General features: G+C 39.2%; 1 long non-coding RNA gene across 1 annotated transcript in view; it reads right to left on the bottom strand.

Annotated features, from left to right (window-relative positions):
- The window catches only part of LOC116231137 (uncharacterized), a 644,852-nt gene that overhangs the window by 231,514 nt on the left and 394,063 nt on the right, over positions 1–19,275 (bottom strand). Inside the window, exon 11 of the long non-coding RNA XR_016466011.1 lies at positions 18,621–18,734. This is a non-coding gene — a long non-coding RNA (uncharacterized LOC116231137). The remainder of the gene's footprint in view (positions 1–18,620; positions 18,735–19,275) is intronic.

Below are 19,275 nucleotides of genomic sequence, written 5' to 3'. Positions count from 1 at the left end.
GAGATAAGCCATTGGACTTATTATCCATTACTGCTGCCTGGATATGTTTCCTGAGGGAAGCATTCCACTAATTCACACTCTTGTCATGTTTGCTGTATAGTATCTACTGTCGTTTTTCTAAATTAGATAAATAAAATATTTATATTTAGTGACCTTGAAAAGAAATGCGGGCTACCAGCTCAAAATGAATTCCCTTGAATTTAATAAATATTAATAGAATACAACAAGCATCAGAGCAGAAAACGAACGACTGATACACTCCTAATGAGTGTGGAGGCATTTATTATTTAAATGACCATTAGAAACACTCTTAGCCTTTTGTGGAATTCAGGCAGGAGTTGTAGACAGATGCTGCTGTATGCAAGAGATTAATCATTCCTTCTGCGCAAAGCAGGACCAATTAATTCATGTTGTGGTGGCTTTTTTTTTTTTTGTTGTTTTTTTTTTTTTTTTTTCCTCCTTCTCCCAATAAAGAAAGGCAAATTCAAATTAAAATCTGAATCTTTTCCTAGGTATCTAACATGCACTAGGAAGTACTGCTATGGCTGCTGTGTAGAAGACAACACTTAACACACACACTGCTGTTTTGCTAATCTTTGCATCTAGAAATAGCAGCTCTGGTCAAGAATGGAAACTGCTGGGCTTTTCACCAGCAGTGTAACAGACACATAAAGGACTGGCTTTTAGCAAGGACTGGCAAGGAAGTTTCATCACAGGGGACCTTGATAAGATTTGTTTCTGACACTTGACTAAAACCAACAAATCCATGGTTTGGATTTGGTCATGGTTTGGTATCCATGGTCATGGATATGGAAATAAGGCCACAGCACACAGTTTTAAGTGTTGAAATATAAATGGGCAGTGATATGCACAACTATTTGCTTCATATCTACTGTGACTACTCCCAGCATGTATTTAAACACCAGAAACTTAGAGTAGTCCAATCCCACTGTCTGGTCAACTGTCCTTGCCCTAACACTGACCTCCTATACTGGCACCAAAGGGTTAAACAAGCTGCTTACTTACCACGTCTACACCTCATCTCCCAAAATCAGAAACTAGAGACCACTGTCCGGCATACAACAACAGGCCAGAGGAAAAGGTATAAAGTTAGCACTGGCATAAACATACCCTGAAGTCAGACAAAGGCTTTAAGTTGCACATTGCACATTTTGTATTAGACTGAGCAATCACAGAGATCTGTCACAATGAAGTTCTGATGCTGGTTTCAATGTAATTCTGATTATTGCCAAGGAAATTTGGAGATGAAAAGAGAAACAAAACAAGTTATGTCAAATACCGTGCTTACTAGGATACAGAGCAAATAGAGAACACTGATTATTTTTTCCTATTGATATAATCAGTACTGCTTGGCATCTGAAAACATAACTTCCAAAATGATAGAATGCTATTTAACATTTTTTTTCTGATCAGACAAAGTGAAAATGGAAATAAAAATTAACTTTTTTAGTATGTAAAGCAACAGTGTTAAAGCCTTGCTTCTGGTAAATCTTAGCAAAAGATAACAGAAAGCTGAAGCTCTTCAGTGTCCTCTTATTTAAGATAAATACAGCAGAGGAGGTGCACATCTTATCTCTCTTGCTACAGTATGTCCTTATTTTCACACCTTGGTTTGCTGGCTGTTAAATGAGAAGCTCTTGCTTTATGGCTGGCTTATAAAGATATGTTAACGGAGAAAATTTTGAAAGGTTATAAAATTTTGAGTTGCCCGAGTCTGCTTAGATAAGACTGGAAAAATAGGTAAGATATTTGATGGGATAACCACACTACCCTTCCCTGCTGATGGGCATGTTGCTCACAAAAGGCTGGGTACAAGAGGCTTTCTGCCTCTTCTGCCCCACCTAAGCCCCTGAGTATTCACTGTCACAATTGGTGCCACTTGGTGAATGGCATCATCCCTGATATATAGAAGGTAAGCTCAAAGATTTTTCTTATAAACTTCAGAGTTTAAAAGCGAGAGCCTCATTTAGCATAAATCAGCAAAGCAGCTCTCATTGCTGGAGATCTATTTCAATGAAGATTAGGCAAAGAAATGACCAAGCAGAGGGTAGGCTGGCAGGGCTGGAATAGAAGCTGGGGGAAAGGATGACATTTAACTTTAAAGATTGAATTTGTAAAGGTCAGATCTCTAGATGCCTGTACATCATGCTGGTCAAGTTATTTCACAATTGCCTAGATAAAGTCAGATGTTTACTGCAAGGCAGATAGTAATCACCTACTTGAAAATCATGGGAAAACTTGCTAGCAGCTGTTAAGTCCCTTCTAAGAATAAAACTGCCGCTGAAGCATTCCTTTTTCTTCTTTTTTTCTCCCCCTACACCTCCAAACTCTCCACACAGCTCATGTGAATTTAATGTTAAGGAAAAGTACAGACCTAGATCTTCAGAGACTGAATTAGTAAATTAATCACCAGCACACATAGGACAGGTAGTAGCTGGACAACTTGAGGGTAACTTCTCAATACTTTCCACGGTGCCACAACACAACCACATCTGCAAACAAGAAAAGTTCTGCCATTTAATCCTGTTGCTCCTAAACACAACACCAGAATCTGGCAGCTTCTGCCACAGTTCATTCATATGCAAAGCCACCTTTCAGCACCCACTTAGCATTGAACAGGTGTTTACAGTCAGTCGACTTCACTGCTTTCTATCTCCACACAGGTACAAGCAGGAACGCTTTAGGCTTTGTGGCACTGAGCAGAAGCAGGTGTCTTGGTGCTGAATATTTGCACGCTAGACAACAAAAAGATCCTCTCCAGCAAGGCAGTGCTCTGAAGGCTTTTCTATCGACCCACAAAGACATTAAACAGAAGGCAGGGACACGGCAGAGATTAGAGTACTGGCATAGCTTCAAGCCCTGGTCTGCCACTCACCTCCTCTGATCTCAGACAAATGATTTAGTATAATGGCACTCCTTGGCTTCTCAGAGATGCTGCAAGAAGCACAGATACAATGGTGATTGAAAACCTCGCTACCACCTACAAAGAGGTGATGGGTCATCTCTGCATCTGAAATTAAGAGCTATTTTGGGGAAAAAAGAGCATGAAAGTAAAGCATACTCAACTATCTTTCCATGGGTTTGAATCACCTTGATATTTTCACACATCACAAAAGAAAGCCTTGCCAAACACAGATATATCTCTCCATGTTAATAGGAGATAAATTCACATTATACAGCAAACATTATTCATACCTCTTCAAACCAGAAGGTAGCTTAGCAACTTCTTGGTAGATTGTAAGGAGAAAAATTAATAGATAAGCATTTTCTTAGCTAAGTAAATGGCAAAATGACAACTTCTACCCAAGTATGAAGTATTGCCATGCAATTATCTCTTTCAGAAGGATCGTTTGTCTGCAATACAAACTGATATTTGTGTGCTTTGCAATAGAAACTACAAAAACACTCATACATATCTTTGGAAGAGTAACAAAACTTTGGGCCTCTCAGTCACTAGGTATAACTGCACAGAAACATTAATACCTCTGAATTTTATAGAGCTTACATTTTCAGTGCCACTTCATGTATTCCTCCACAAGCAGATGTTCCAGCCTGACAGTAAACCCTGCTGAAAACCTGTTCTTCTAACCAGAGAAAAGGACATTTAAGCCCCCAGTGGCTCTCACTCACAGTTTAGTTGCAGCTAGATGAGTTAGTGGCTGAAACACTTCCAAACTACCCATTATGTGCATTCAATACTGGTATTCAACACCCTTAAATTTCTCTGTAATCAATCTGGACTTCACTTTTGTGTATCTTACAAGCACAACACTTAGTCTGTATGAACAAGCACATCCAGGTGAGCAAGTACCTGGATATGAGAAATTTTTCTTCACCATCTGTTACAAAATAACTAACAGAGGTCAGGATGAGTTTCCAGTGGAGCTCTGAACACCTAGTTTTACTCAGGATGTAATACCGTCATTACTAACAGTGATTTTCACTGTGGCATCAGAACTTGTAAACAGTCCACAAAGTCCATATAATCCTCTGCACCCGAACTTTGAAAATAGGCCTGCAGTGACTAGAAAATATTTGCTAGTCTGTCGGTTGACTGGTCACTAGCATCAGAAGTAGTAGAGGCATATTGTTGTGATCAACAGAAAAGGTTTTTTGGACCTCCTCAGCTCTACTTGGTCTATGACAAACCAAACATCAACAGAAGAAGCTGCAGAGAGCTGAACACCAAGGGTCTCAAAATAGTAAAAAGCCAGTTTCAACCAAGCAAGGACTTAGGCAGACACCTGGTGCTGCTCTAATGTCAGCTGATGGCCACTTCCCATCATTACAGCTGTAACACAACGATCCCTTCTGAAGGTCACAGGCTGCGTGTTACATTATCTATCATTGGAAAGATGGAAAACATCACAGTTCTCCCATTCCTAAAGCAAAGGGTTCAGATGTGCAAGAGTTAAATCTTTTGCAGTTGCTTTTCCCAAATATTGCTCTCTGGAGGGCAGTACACCTCTACTCGCAATGCCTGTTTAACCTATCTCCCTTTCAATAAATAAAGAACAACTTCAAAAGAATCCAAAAATTCAACTCGTTATTCTGGTAAAAAGAGCTTAACCAAAATAATATGCTGTACAATAGAGGGCAGACGGAATGCCTCCTATGTTATATGAAGGAACATAATAAATTTAAACATTTATCAGATGTTTTCAGTGTTCTGAAAAAAAAAAAAATCTGGATACTGTATATGGTTTTTTAATCTTCTAATCATTTCCACATTCCAGAAGAAGCTAATCCCTGTGACTGTCCATTGGATAAGGCTCTAAATTACAGGTAAGCATGTGATACCATAGAGAAAGCAATTTAAAGCCTTTCTTTATAAAAATCATCCTTGATTGAAGCATCTATAATTTGGTTTATGCAAGTGATATTAAAACCAGTTTCTCGACGAATACAGCTTCTTACACAGTTATTTTAGTTCAAAGCTGCATGTCTGACCTGCGTTTCAAAGGATGTTGGGCTAAACATGTACTGAGACCTCTGACTTGCAAGATCATTATTACCTATGCTGAAGTATAATTGAAAAGGAAAAAAAAACAAAAACCCATAACTCAAGGTAGAACCATGTTTCCTGCATTAAAGAGGTCATACATAGTAGGAAAAAGACTCCCTCTCATCCCCACTCTATTTTATTTTAAGTGCAAAAAAATATATTCCATACTTCATATCAATATCTAATTAGGCATGTGTTTAAGAGCTTTGTTTAAAATTATGCCTATTTAGTAAAAGCAGAAGAGTCTCACAGAATTCAAGAGTACATAAGCATATACTACAATACTTTGAAGAACTGCTTTTGATTCCATGGAAAAGAATTTCAGAGGGAAAAGGAAGTCTCCCTGAGTTGCTAAACTGAACTGTATTTATGATTTCTGATTTACAGAAAAAGAGTCCATCTGCAGCACTTAATTTCTAACAAAGAAGCTTTGTAATTACCTCTTGGAGGTTGCCAGTGTAAACACAACAGAACGCAAACAGCTGCTTTGCAGGTTAGGATTAATGCAGCATATGATATATCATTAGAGGGCATGTATCATTAAAGGTTAATCCTCAGCAGCAAAAGATACTAAATAGACTTTCTATTGAATACCCTAACAGCAAAGCTGAGAAAGAAAAATCCTACCTCAGATACAAGATTATTTATACTGTATACACAAACATCCAGAATTTGGTGGGGTCTTTACTTTTCACCTCTGAGCAGCAGTAATTCAGGACAAGCCACCACCAACACTGCTTTTGAGTGCAAGCTGCTGTGAAAATTAAGCACTAAAGACTTGCAAGGTAGGATGATCATAAAATGAGTAGACATTTCACAGGTCATCCATACCATTTGAATATAAGTGATGGAAGACTGTGAATCAGCCCAGTGTTTCACCACATTTCTAAAAACACCAGGAATAGCAAGAATGGTTAGACAGGCAGTGGTGACTTCCTACAAACTAAAATTCACACTACCATTACTAAGAAGGAACGCTCCAGACTTTCAAGCTATCCACATGAGTGTATCTTTAATTCAGTTATTATGGTAAGCCTAATCCAGAGAAACAGCGAAGTATTTTACACAATATTAAAAATATCAAGCACTGATAAAAATTAGAAAACAAAGGTTGTTCCAAAGTGAATAACACATTAATAAGCTAATACATTTTCCCTTGACAAAACAACAATTAGGCCGTCTATAAAGATGCTTCAATACAACTGTCTTTCCATCTTACTTTGCTTTTAACCTTTTACCCCTCAAAATATTGGAAGAAAAAATAAGCAGAAGTGATTTCAAAGAAGACGACAACCTGATGGGCTCAGAGTTTCCCCACTCTTGAATTTAAATATTTTCTGAGTTGCACTACTGCTCTGCAAGATCACAGCTTCTCTCAGAGTCCATGTGAATAGCCCCATGGGGCTGTAGCAATCTACATCCATGCAAGATACGATACGATCTAGACTACAAATAGAGAAGGGAGATGTGATTTTTAGAGTGACACCTTCACTGAAAGCTGGGCTTGTAGACCAGAGATGCTTCTGGCTGCTTTGATTTTTGATGAGTGTAAGACTAATGGAACATGTATTTAGAATCAGTAAGCCTGAATTTTAGCATGGTTGAGTGATAAAGGCATACAAGCTGATATGCATTAGAAATAGTGAAATCAGATCATTAAAAATAGAGGGACAAAAGGGGAAAAATTACATTTTCCAGACCTACAGAGCAGCTCTTTCAGTGGATTCACAATATAAAGGATGTAAAATAAATAAATTGATCCAAATACAGATGCTGTAGAATTAGATCAAATGCTTTGTATTTTATTGTAGGCAAAAGAAACAGGTAGTCGCACCCTTTGCAACACACTGAGATTAATCATACTTTTCAGGTCTGGCAGAAAACAAGAACAGGATAAAAAGACTGCTGCCATCAGGGTGGCTTTCCCTGAATTCAACAAGGTAAACCTCCTGTTCAGTTGAAATAATGAAATTATCAAGGTCTAGGAAGCACAGGACCGAAAAAGCATAAATGATTTCCAACAGATTGAGGACTCCACCTCCACATGTGTCTCAGAGCTGTCATTTAATCAATTCAAACAGGAGAATAGAGCTTGACCATCTCTCCATTGGGAACATCTCTCTCCGCAGACCAAGCAGGATGCCCAGGCACATGGGTATCTGTCTCACTCCAATTTATAGGAGGAAGAGGATTTTCTTTGATATCTGTATACCTCGCATGAGATAAAGAAACAACGGTTCAAATGTTGGTCCAACCAGTTTATTACAAATCTTAATCAGGGAGATGGGGAAAGGGAGGACGGACAGTATTACGAATTAGGGTGATGGGGAAGGGAAGAAGGGCAATAGGAAAGAAGCAAGAAGTCTTTATAGGAAGCAAGGAGATAGTCACTACCATGGATCCAGCGTGGTTCATAGTTCAGTCACTGATCTTCAGTAGCAGTGGGTCATTGGCAGTTGTTGTTCCATTGACGATGACGATAACCACAGCAATGATGGTGATTTTTCAATGGTAGTACCAACTTATAAATAAGTCCAAAGTGGTTGAGTCAGCTCTCTTTGGAGTGACAGCTCAAATCCAAAGTGATTGAGTCAGCTCTCCTTCGAGTGGTAGCTTCTGGTTCTGGGATCTCAGCAGAAACTCCTTTGTTCCCATCTTCCGGGCTTTGCCAGCAGATAAGAGGGAGCAGGGAGGCACCAACTTGTATCTTGCCTTCACAGGATATAATGGTATCACTCCCTAGTCTCCCATAGCAAATAGGAGTTATTTGGTCACAGGCTAGATCTTCTGCCAGTAAACAGTCCTGAGCACTATCTTCCAAAGGCAAACAGCTCTAAAGAAATGCTTTCAAATGTAAAATTGTCCACACAGTGAAGTTGATTGCCACATAGCAACACCTATCACTCATCTCCTAGACAAGTCAGTCTTATCACAAGAAATATCTCAGGAAGCAAGCTTTGAGCCAAAAACAAAGAAGGATTCATAAAGTACCACAGCCAGTCTACTTAGCTTTTAAAGAATTATTTCCTGTTTCACCGAGTATATGTCAGACCTGCAAAGACTTGCCAGTTCTTTACAAGACTGGTGATCTTGTCCATTTACTACTATGCCAGTCTTCTTATCAGAGACCATACATCAAAGGCAGAACAGCATACATAAAGTTATGACACTGCCTAGCAGCTGGGAAACCTCTGCTTTTCAACAGGGCCCTGCACTCATAAAAGAAATGCAAGCAAAAAAATGTTTTGCTGCAGCCCAGCCCAGCAAGTTCCACTCCTGGTAAGCAGTACATTCATCACACCAGGTGAGGGATGCTTACAGACAAAATGCATTTTCCCACACCAAGAAGTATTTGCAGGAGAGGAAGATCTTTCTCCAAGAGGTCTCTTTCATTGGGAATTGGGAACAGGAGGAAAGGCACACCAATGAAGGAGTGTGCCATGGCTCCCCTTATGCCACACAGTGTCCTGAGAAGATTTACCACTGGAGATACGAAAATCATGGAGCATAAGATCAAGAAATGTGACAGTTATGGACAAATTGGCCCCTTACTCAGGGAGTAGCCATACTAGGCAGCCAAGCTAAAGCAATCACTTCCTGTTGCCTAAGTTGTAACCTCAACTGCTACAGGTATGACACTACCCCTGAACCTGAGGAATGAGATTATAGCTAAACTAACTGGAATGCAAAGATCAAAGTCATTGCAGTACAATGCATACAGCAATAGACCTGGCACAGAAATGACAGAAAATATTTTTTTTGCTGATGCTGAGAATTCTCAAACTTTAATATACAAAATATAATCCTTAGTTTTGGCATTTAGGTAGGCTATATTGTAATTGTTAACCCCAGGATTTCTTTTTTTTTTCCTTTTTCTGAAGCCAGCAGTTCTGCCTTGTGTCAGCCTCATGTCGTCACTCTGCTCCCAGACAGTCTTGCTCAGCAAGCACGTGGTCTAGCTATGTGACCAGTGCCATGCTTCTGCCTTTGCCTCCTCACAAAAAGGGATTTGCAACTATCTAAAATGGAAATACTACTTTTCAGCCTGAGAACTCCATTTGCTTATTGGAATCTTATGTTCATATATATTTCTCTTTTTGCATAAGTGAAACTGGAAGAAAATAACAATTGAGAAGTGCTCATAACCAGCTGGGGAACAACTCCTGAGAAAATTGTTATGCAGTGGTTAGTGAATTACCTTTTACAGAGTGGCAGCAGCTAAATTATCAATATCCAGCAAGTGGCTGTCTTGATTACAGTAAAACCTAAAGGCAATACAGCCTCTTCTTCAAGGGAAGAACCATGTGCATTGCCATTTGCAGAATAAATTCAATTATTTCATGTCAAGTCTTTGATTTCTACATGCTTCTTTTGGACTTTGAAGGTCAAGTTATACATCAAAACCTGTGTTCCACAAACTCTTCTCTGCCTCAAAGAGAAGAAAACTTAAACTCTGATAGTAAAGGGGGAAATAATGCGAAAATTGGTACGGAAAACCTGCATAACCAGCCATATTGTTCCAGTTTGACTTCAGGGCTTCAGCAAAAGTCAAGACTGAGCTTCAGTTTTCATGAATCCAGAGAGATGGAGCAGCCATTAACCAAAGAAAAACAAAAGCCAACCAAAAAGATCATGAAATCCAAGAACTAAACCACATCTTTGTTGCACTTGTCTGCAAAGCCTCATTTAATCTGTCTCAACCATCACACCTAAGTTTTCACTATTTATAGGGTCGTCACATTCCAATCTCTACTTATTGTGCTTCATTATAACACATTTCATGACAGAAGGTCTCAAGGTTGTGGCTGACTCCTTATGACGTGAAAACAATTTGCTTACTTTAATAACACAGCCTCAAGCTTAGCATTGTCAGCAGAAGCCTTCATAAGGTTCCCTGTTATTTAGTCATTTCATTATGAATTTTTTGGGAGAGTTTGGGTAAGAAAAACTCTGCGACAGAAAGGCAGCTTGAAACTTTCCCACCACCTTTCTCTTCTCACTTATCAAAGACATTTTTAAGAAGCCTTTATTTTATCTAATGATGGAATTTTCAGACAGATGCCAGCTAATTGATTAGATTTGGACCTTGAGTCTTCCCTAACACTAGGGTGCAAAACTCCAAATACCAAATCAGAGTTGTTCCCCTAGGGGAACACAGCTTCCTGAGAAACAGCCGGCTTATTGGGAAATGAATCTGGGAGACTCAGATTTAGATATGAATGGGATCAAGCAGCATCATATTAACTCATGTCTAAAAACAGGTTTGTGCAAGGAAACTAGGGATAATTTGAGTTCAGAGTCCCCATGAAAAGCTAAAGACATAGGGGTCTGAGCCTTTCAGAGGACGTGCTAGATGAGACAAAACCTTTAAGAACAAAAGCAAATGATATACTGGATTTTACAAGTACCTCAAATCCCACAGATAGAATGCAGTTTATTGACATTAAAGAGATGTAACACATTTTCTCTGTGGGTTGATAATCACCCTGTGATGAAGCTTGGCATTAATAAATAACATTTGCTTTGTATTTAACTATTTGAATGTTTTTTCACTAAATGCCTTCATGGGGTACAGCACAACCTAGTACTCACCAGCCTTCCTTATCTTCCATCTGCAAAGTGGGCTTTGGCATTAGGAAGGGAAAGGTAAATCCCAACCTGATTTCAATTTACTGATAGAACATCCTTTGAAATCTTGTCATTACTTCAGACTAGAAAATTGAAAAAAACAGCAACTTGTTTCTTATGCAGGAGAGAATTTTATCCTACACCAAGTGGCAAGAAGCGAAGCATGTAGCCTAAACTAGTTATCTTGAAACCAAGCACCATTTGCAGACAACTCACTCTTCCATCATATCATAAGGAGCTTAAGTCATTGCTTAGGTATTGCCTTGCAGATGGGCAAATTACTCCTTCCCCACAGTCCCCCCTTTGCATAGCCATCTTTGTTTTTCTGCCACAGCTGCAATTGCAGATCAGTAGTAACAATTTTTTTTATTTACAATCAATACCTTTCAGATACTGAACTGTAACAGTTTCCCAACTGTTTCAATAGAAGTTTTTCCTCTCTCCCCATTGGGAAGCCACTGATTTCGCTCAGAAGAAGAATTATGAAGATTTTTTTTTATGCCGGTGGAGTGACCTAATCTCTTTTGAGTAGTTTGAAAGAAATTCACATGAAGGCTGCACGTGTGCAATAACTTTATCACTACTCATCATAAAGGTTGAGGCATTGTACAGCATTCGCTACTGGTGGGAGAGATGGAACCATGTTGGTCTATTGTACCAACAATCTGTGAGATTGAATGCAGTAGTAAATCAGAGTTATAACAAGTGACCAGAAAAAGCATCTTTGCAGCTGGTCTTTTGTGCCTACAGAATCAGAGAGAAAGCAGCTCAAAACATGCTCAGAATTGCTTTCAGAAGGCCAATGAAAGAATCTCAATTCCGACACGCGTTGGATTTCCTTACTGTCCCAGATATTAGTTCACATTCAGTGCTGCACAGTGTTTGGAGTTGGTTCCACCTCCTCCAAAAAACAATAAGCAATAACCCTCCAGCATGACTCCAGTGGATTTAACAACTTATGGAGATCTTCATAGCAGCCCAACTTTCCAACACAGATATCAAGAGATGCACTAATAGAAAACCTGCAATACAAAACACCATGTTCAAACCAATAAACAAGCAAAACAAAGTCACCAGATGCCAATTCAGAGGAGGAATTCCCATAGAAAGAGAAACAATGAGAAGCAAACCAGAAAAAGGTTGGCACAAGAACTCAATTAATGACCTTTGTAAAGCCCGCTGTGCATGCAAAGCCTGTACTTTTTAGTTCAGTCTGAAAAGGATTTCTTTACAGATTTCAACAGTGCAGGTGCAGATGAGTATACAGAAGGCCACGGACAAGGACAGGTACTTGTGGAGAAACCAGAGACTGTTTCAGCCTCTGGTTATTAAGTCAGCATGAGTTTCATGCTTACACTGTGTATGGGAATCCCATCAAATGGAGCTGAAGTCAGAAGCTGGGGTCTCCCAAAAGTGAAAGACAGACTGCTCAGTACTTCATATAGTACCTCTTTTGCCCTTTCCCTTTTAGTACTTCTCATCCTCATTTACTGCAAAAGTCATCCATAAGGGATGGGAGGGCACATCCTGGCTCCCTCATATTCATCACCAGATGAGCATAAGCGACACATCACTTTCTGAAAGGTGGAAGGAAGATGTGTGGTTCAAACACCGTCTCTGTTCCTGGTTTGCCCACATGCATGGAGAATTTATGTTCTACAACATAAGTCCAAGGTCCTGGTGACTCTTTGTCACAGAATTTGACAGAGATGGTCCTTAAAACTCTGAACACCATACTAGCTGGAAAATATCTGGTGTAGCAATGCAGCATAGGGAATGTAACTGTCCTCTCCCTTCATCTATCCAATCTACCTAGCTAGATTAACTTATCAGCATATGGTGTATGCTCTTGTCCCTTGATAGTATGCCAAGCATCACAGAACTAACGTTGTGTCTAGCACACAATTATACTTAAACAACAACAAAAAAAAAAGGACAGAAATAGCTGTAGACTTAATAATTTCACATGCAAAACAGCATACAGAGCTTGAATTTTCTTTAAAAACACTCAACTAGCCACACAAGAGTTCATCAAACCCAGCGTAAAGGAGCCAAGCATTTGCCACTGAATGAACAGTCAGTTGTGACTGAATCAATAACTTAGTCAAGCACCCTGGATCTAAGTGGACTGTCGGCAAGATGTATGCTGCAAGTGCATCTTGATATTGGAGCATTTAGTAAAGTAAAAAGGAAAAGATAAACACAAAATATCCCATGAAAGAATGATTAACATGAGAAATTGCATCATGAATTTCAAGTGACATTTTAAATGTAAAAAAATTTAAGCATTACATAAATATATTGAATACATTTTAATTCAGAGAGTAAAAGAGCTAAATCAGAAAAGGACATCCAAGAAGCTTAAAAAAAAGTTTAATTTTAGAATTCTATTTCATGTAAAACTAACTACCTTATTCCAAGGATAAAGTAGAATCCCTGAGAAGACATTATTAGCTCACATCATGCTCCACCATAGGATTGTCACTTCTAAGGAGACATTTGGGTGCTAAACCAGTTTGTTGGCAGTTAATGGTATAATCTGTCAAGATCTGTGACCACATTCTAGTTCTGACAAAGCTTCAACTTCATCTTCCACAAGTTACATATTTCTTAAAACAAACCCTCAGGATCTGGTTATGTTGCAAGAAAGACCAAAGGGCTTCATAAAATGCTGCTCAGATACAAATTTTTGAAAAGTAAAGTCTTTCCATGGCTTGTTTGAGACATGCTATGAAGCAAAACATCACATTTACTGCAACTTCTTACAGCTCTGCCTGTACACACCAATGCAAAGATGCCTTTGTTTTTTCATTCCAAAACCAGAACACCAGAGAGCTGATGCTGTTGAGGGAGATTTTTTTAATTATTTATTTTTAACCTGGGAAAAAAGATTAAAAAAATAACCCAACAGCTTAATTCATCTTGTCCTACCCAGTAAGAAGGCAGCAGTAACCTAACAGAAAAATATTTTTCCCCTAAGCAGATGGGAATTATAACTTAAGAGAAAAATCCATAAAAAGCTGAAACACGAGAGCTGAAAGTCTTTCATTCAGAAATACTGCAGCCAAAGCTCATAGGAGCTATAGCCATCTTTAAGAGTTTGCATATGACACTTGAATCCAGTCTGCCCTTGCTGGACTACATATCCCACAAACCTTCACAAGCCTGCATTGTTCCTGGGGTGGAGATGAATAACAGCACTTAGCTTGCAATGTATCCTGCAGCCTGATACATTACAAACACTTTTCTACTAGTAGATGATGACTTGATGCAGTTATCATCTTTGCTGTAGTTTAGAGCTGGAGCCTGAACTATTTTCATATGCCAAAGAATTAACAGAAGAAGTTCTGAGCAAAATATTTTGGGCCAAGACAAACTCCAGCCAAGACACTGGTTTTCCTTTACATGTTGGTGAGTTATGATACAAACTTCAAAGAAGGAGTTTCATAATCCTTAAGTGTTCTACATAGTCTCAGCAGTGCAATTTACTATAGACAAAAAGCCTCTATATGAGACAAATGTCAAAGTGAGAAAAGAGCTAAGAAAAGATAACAGTTTGCTTTTAATAGCATGCTGGCTCTTCATCGCAAGGCAAATGTCTAGCTAGAGATTCAGTTGTAATACAACAATAGTTTGCAAAAATGAATGTAGCAGTATTGTTAACACTGAGCTACTGTTACATTCTTAAGCATGCATGGCTTACTTTTAACAGAATGCTTCAGTTCACATTTATTATACAGAAAACTGCAATACATTGAAATACCATAAAAAACAAAACAAAACAAAAAAAAAAAACGTTCAAATCTCCTGAGAAACATTCAGTATGTCAGTAACTTACAGGATTTTCAAAACTCACTTTCAACAGAATACAGACTCTTCCAGTAAAGCAAGAATGACCTCCCCCCTGTTCACCTACCTTTTAAAAAGTTTCTCCATATGAGAGTTGAAGTAAAAGGAAGAATTTCATAACCATTCCTAAAAATATATGAAAAACATCTAAAGCAATCTCATTTCGTCTGCACAAGATTAAAGAGAACATATATTTCACTGGGTAGGAAAGATGAAAATATCGTCAATCAATGTTTAACAGCCTACTGTTTACTCAAGGCAGACAGAGGGAGCTGTTGCTATTCAAACGAGAGATGATGGCCTCAAACAGACACATGATGGTATGTAATCAAAGTAGTTTGAAAGATGACTGGCACTGGAAACCTCATTTACTAAGGTCAAAGAGAAAATGCATCTGTAATTCCCCCCCCATTTGCTTGTATAGTTTTCATTATCTCTTGAAAAAAAAAAAAAAAGTACCAACAGTAATGCAAAAGTGTTACGTAACATAACAAGATAGTTTTTCAAGGCCACATCAATTACAGCCCGTTATCAAAACCAAGCAGATTTGAAAGTGTTTATCCCCAGATGTGCCTTACACCAGCAAAAGGGTGCACTCAGCAAGTACTGATAGAGCAGGCTGCCCACTGAAAGGACTGAAAGGGGCAGCTCCAGTCCTGGCTTGAAGCACCACAGACCTGGTTCCAGCCTGACTGCTTCAGGCTGGCCACATGTCCTTGGCCAAGTCAGCTCTGTCTGAAGTCTGGATAGCTGATATCTTCTATGTAGCAATTATTTAGATCAAGTCAATGTAGATCTTGAGCCCACTACATCCTTCCAGTGGGGTAGATAAAAGACTTGTGTTCCCAAGCAAGAGATTTTTATCTTGAACATTAACCATTAATGAATATTTAATGTGTCCATTAACTTGGCTAAATCTTCTGAGGTTATTCTAACACTCTTCACAGCACCCTGTGACAGTGAGGTCCACAGGCTAATTAAGAATAACAAAGGAAAAAGTTGAAAACTCTCCACCCAATAACTTCACTTGCTGCCTTGCTTTCTTTCTTGGGGAAAGCTTACTCTCCACTCCACATTGCTCATGAGAAAGGCAAAACTCAAGTAGCTGAACAAAGCCAGAGTGCAGCTAAAAGCTATGGCACTGACCACTAGCATCACTACTATCCTCCCAGGACAAGGGTCCACCTGACATCCAAGGAGAGAGACAAAGCCTCAGAGACACAGCCAGCAGACTCCAATTAAAGTTACTAAACCGCACACCTGCTCAAAGTGTTTAGCTATGAGTAGGCTAGGCATATAATTGACAGTTTTTGTTGCAATTCTTTGCTTTTGCTTTCTATGAGCTTCTATGAGCATTAACAGATTCCCCTGTGCAGTGCAGCACTGCCCTCGGCCCCCAGAACTGATGGGACTAGCAACAATTAACTTAAAATGGATATGAGAAAACCTTTCATTAGCAGAATCTACAGCAATAGCCTGCAACCCTCTTACAGGAGGAATCTGAACCATGAACAGGAAATTTTAGGAATGCAGAAAACACACTGAGTTATTAGCCTGCTATATTACTTTTATTGTCAAGAGCACTGTGTTGTATGGAGTTCAATATTCACTGGGAAAAAAAAACAAAACAAAACAACAAAAAAACCCAACAATTAATGGCATTTTAGCTAGAGCCAAACAAAATAACCAGTAAAACAACAAAGCACAGAGAGCAAGCTTGATTTTCTGATCCACTGCCAGCACCGTGCCCTTGCTAGGCTGTACTCAGCACTGCTGCTAGTAACAGTACAATAGGAGGGCAGAACTTGTCTATCATATCTAGCAGACACCCTTTGGAAGATTATTAGAGATACCATTTATTCCTTTTTACCACATCTCAGCTTTAAAAGAGACATATCCTTGTTATTAAACAGGGACCATTACTGAATGCTCCTGTGGGATTTAATGACTGATATCTACTCAGTATCAGAGCAGAGGCTTCCCACGGGGTACTTCATGCTGAAGTCCTACAGATGGGATTTCCCCAAGTACTCAGTACAGATTAAGCCCCAACTCGCAGCAGCCGGTGACTTGAAGTCTCCTGCCTAGGAGAGTTCAGAAATGCAACATACTAACTGCTATCTCCCACCTTTCCCATTTTTTTCCCCCTCTCTAGTGTCACAGTTTCATCGATGCTAGTGAAGTTGTTAAATCCCATCTCATGTAAGTATCTGAGAGAGACATGCCTCATCATTCTTCTGAGCAAAGCCTGAAGGTATCCACTCCACAGGGGGATATGATTTCAGACTGTAGTCCAAAATTGTACTTTCTATCTTGTTTAATACTTTGATTTATATCCTCATTAGCATGGGAGAATAGCTCCTATTAAAACTATTAAAGATAATTTTAGCAATAATATCAAAGGATGAGTAGGTGTAATGATAGCACTAATGATAAAAATTAATAACCATTCATTATTTTTAATCGTATGTACAGCTGAAATGAATATTCAAGAAAATAAACACGGCATTTTATATAAGCCAAAAACTAAAGGGAAGTAAAACCACTATAAATTATACTCCAAATTATCTGTTGTCCACTGACAAAATGTATTATGCTACACTTTTACAGACATGAAAGTATTCTTCAGGAGACCACACAGCTGGGTCCCACCAAGCAAATGTCAGTTCACCTCACACCTGTATCCTGTGAGTCTCACTTTGACACACTGGGCATCTGGTATCTTAATTCCAGGTATATGAGGGAACGCTGGATGAGGACATTATTGTTAATGCAGAAAAGCACCAATTATAACATTTCTTTCCTTAGTATCTACATCTGTTCCCTTATCACTGCACTGGCTGGGTCCTTTTCGATCATTAGCTCTTGAGCATTGCACCATTTCTCACAGGAACAGCATTACAGCCAATGGTTCTATGGACTTCAGCAACTACATACTGTGGCTTCAAGATTGGCTGTCAACACAAGCAACCAAGAGGAATCCCTGCGTTACTTTGCAGTGTGTAAAACTCACTTCCAGAAAACAACAAGCTACAGTACTTCCCAACGCATTACAACAATTTGAAAACACAACTTATATTAAGCACTGCCTCCAAAGTACATACTTAATGATACTTGCACACCTTCAAGTCTTCAAGGGGGAAAGATTTCATCTTTTCTTGGAAGGAGGACTGTCATTCAGGTTTTCTTTAAGGACAAAGGGGCAAGGGGTAAAACCAAACAAGAAATAGAACTCCTAACTGATCGAGTTATTTTCAACAATAGAACTGCAATTTTGTCTTTCATTACAGGTCACCTTAAAGGTTTTGCAAAAGCCTTTGCTAGACATTAAATCCCCCAGTGAAAGGTACAAAAGTCATTTGAAATTTGAAGTGATTTTATCTTAAGAATCAAATGTAAGAGCTTCTGACAGCAGCAAAGCTGTATTCATGTCATCTGAAACACGTCCTATCTTAATTGTGAAATAGCTGATACTGCTTCTGGTCTGCAGACAGGTTATGGACTCAAAGTTTTACTTCTCTGAAGTTTCAATAACTGCTCTATCATAGCCTCAATAAAGAGGGCTTTTTCCAAAAAGGATGCATGTACCTTATTCCTAGACAAGGTTCTTGGACAGTTGGAAAAACAGTGCCAGCAAAAGGTGGCTTAAAATGATCACCACATGTTCACAGAACTCCACCTCCAGCTGATAAATTGAAGTCCCACACACTAATTGTCACCTTGGCAACTGGTTATGGCATGCAAACTTTTCCAGGCTTGACCAAGGCTGCCACAGGTACCCCCTGCTCCCACAACAGGAATTGTGGAAATAGTTCCCAAAATCAGAGGTCTCATGGGACATTAAAAAGAAAAACTTAGAACTAATTTCCATCTACCTGTCAGCCTGTCTTACTTCACCAGGTTCAGAGAAACAGAGTTGCCCACATCTCCCTCCAGACTTTTAAAGCCATGCAGAGCATCTTGCTGCCACAGCGAGCATACACCAGCAACCAGGCTGCTCCATGTCAGTATTAGTTTTTGGTCAGAAAAAAAGAACCAAAAAAAACCAAACACCAAACAAACAAACCCAAAACAAATGAAGTGACAAAGGAAAATAATAATAAGAAAAGCCTCCTACCTTTTGGAGTAGTTTACAGTTGCATTCCACCAGAAGGAAGACCATTCAGCCTCACACACTGATGGGTCTGGCACACAGCAGGTTTTTCAGGGTAGCAGTCATGAGATCTGTGCCCTGCGGGAAGAAGTCCTTATAAGCAATTTGGAGGGGAAAAAAAATAAAAACATAAAAAAATCAGAAGCAGAAAAGACAACGTAAGTTCTATTCCATCTCCTCAGAAACAAAGGCACTGTTGGTTGAGCAGTTACATCACTAAGAGCATAACTCTTTTCCAATGCATACATAGTGGATTTGTATTTTGTGCCCTTGTCAATCCCTCTCCCTGTCTGCCCAAACTGTAAGCCATGTTAATTTATGTGGGGTATGGCAGCACCTTGCTGTGCAGGGATGCCTGCTGTCTGCAACAACACTCTTCTCAGTGTGATCCCCAGAAGACAACTCAAAGCAAACGATAAGGTATCGGGGTCACAGCTGAAATACCACTGCTCCATACACAGGTGATACATTGAGCTATCTTCAGGAGCTAACATTTTATTGTCACTAAACGTTTAACAGTTGTTATGGAGGCAGAGAGATGAACTGCATTTAACCGCAACCTCCATTTCCCCCAAGCCTTAGTCCCTCAGAAGTTTTTGGGTGCTGGAAGATTCAAGAG

The sequence above is a fragment of the Phasianus colchicus genome, chromosome 4, assembly GCF_987193195.1.
Source record: "Phasianus colchicus chromosome 4, bPhaCol1.hap1.1, whole genome shotgun sequence".
Lineage (NCBI taxonomy): Eukaryota > Metazoa > Chordata > Aves > Galliformes > Phasianidae > Phasianus > Phasianus colchicus.
Note: the sequence above shows the minus strand (reverse complement) of the source record. Positions and strands in the feature narration are given on the sequence as shown.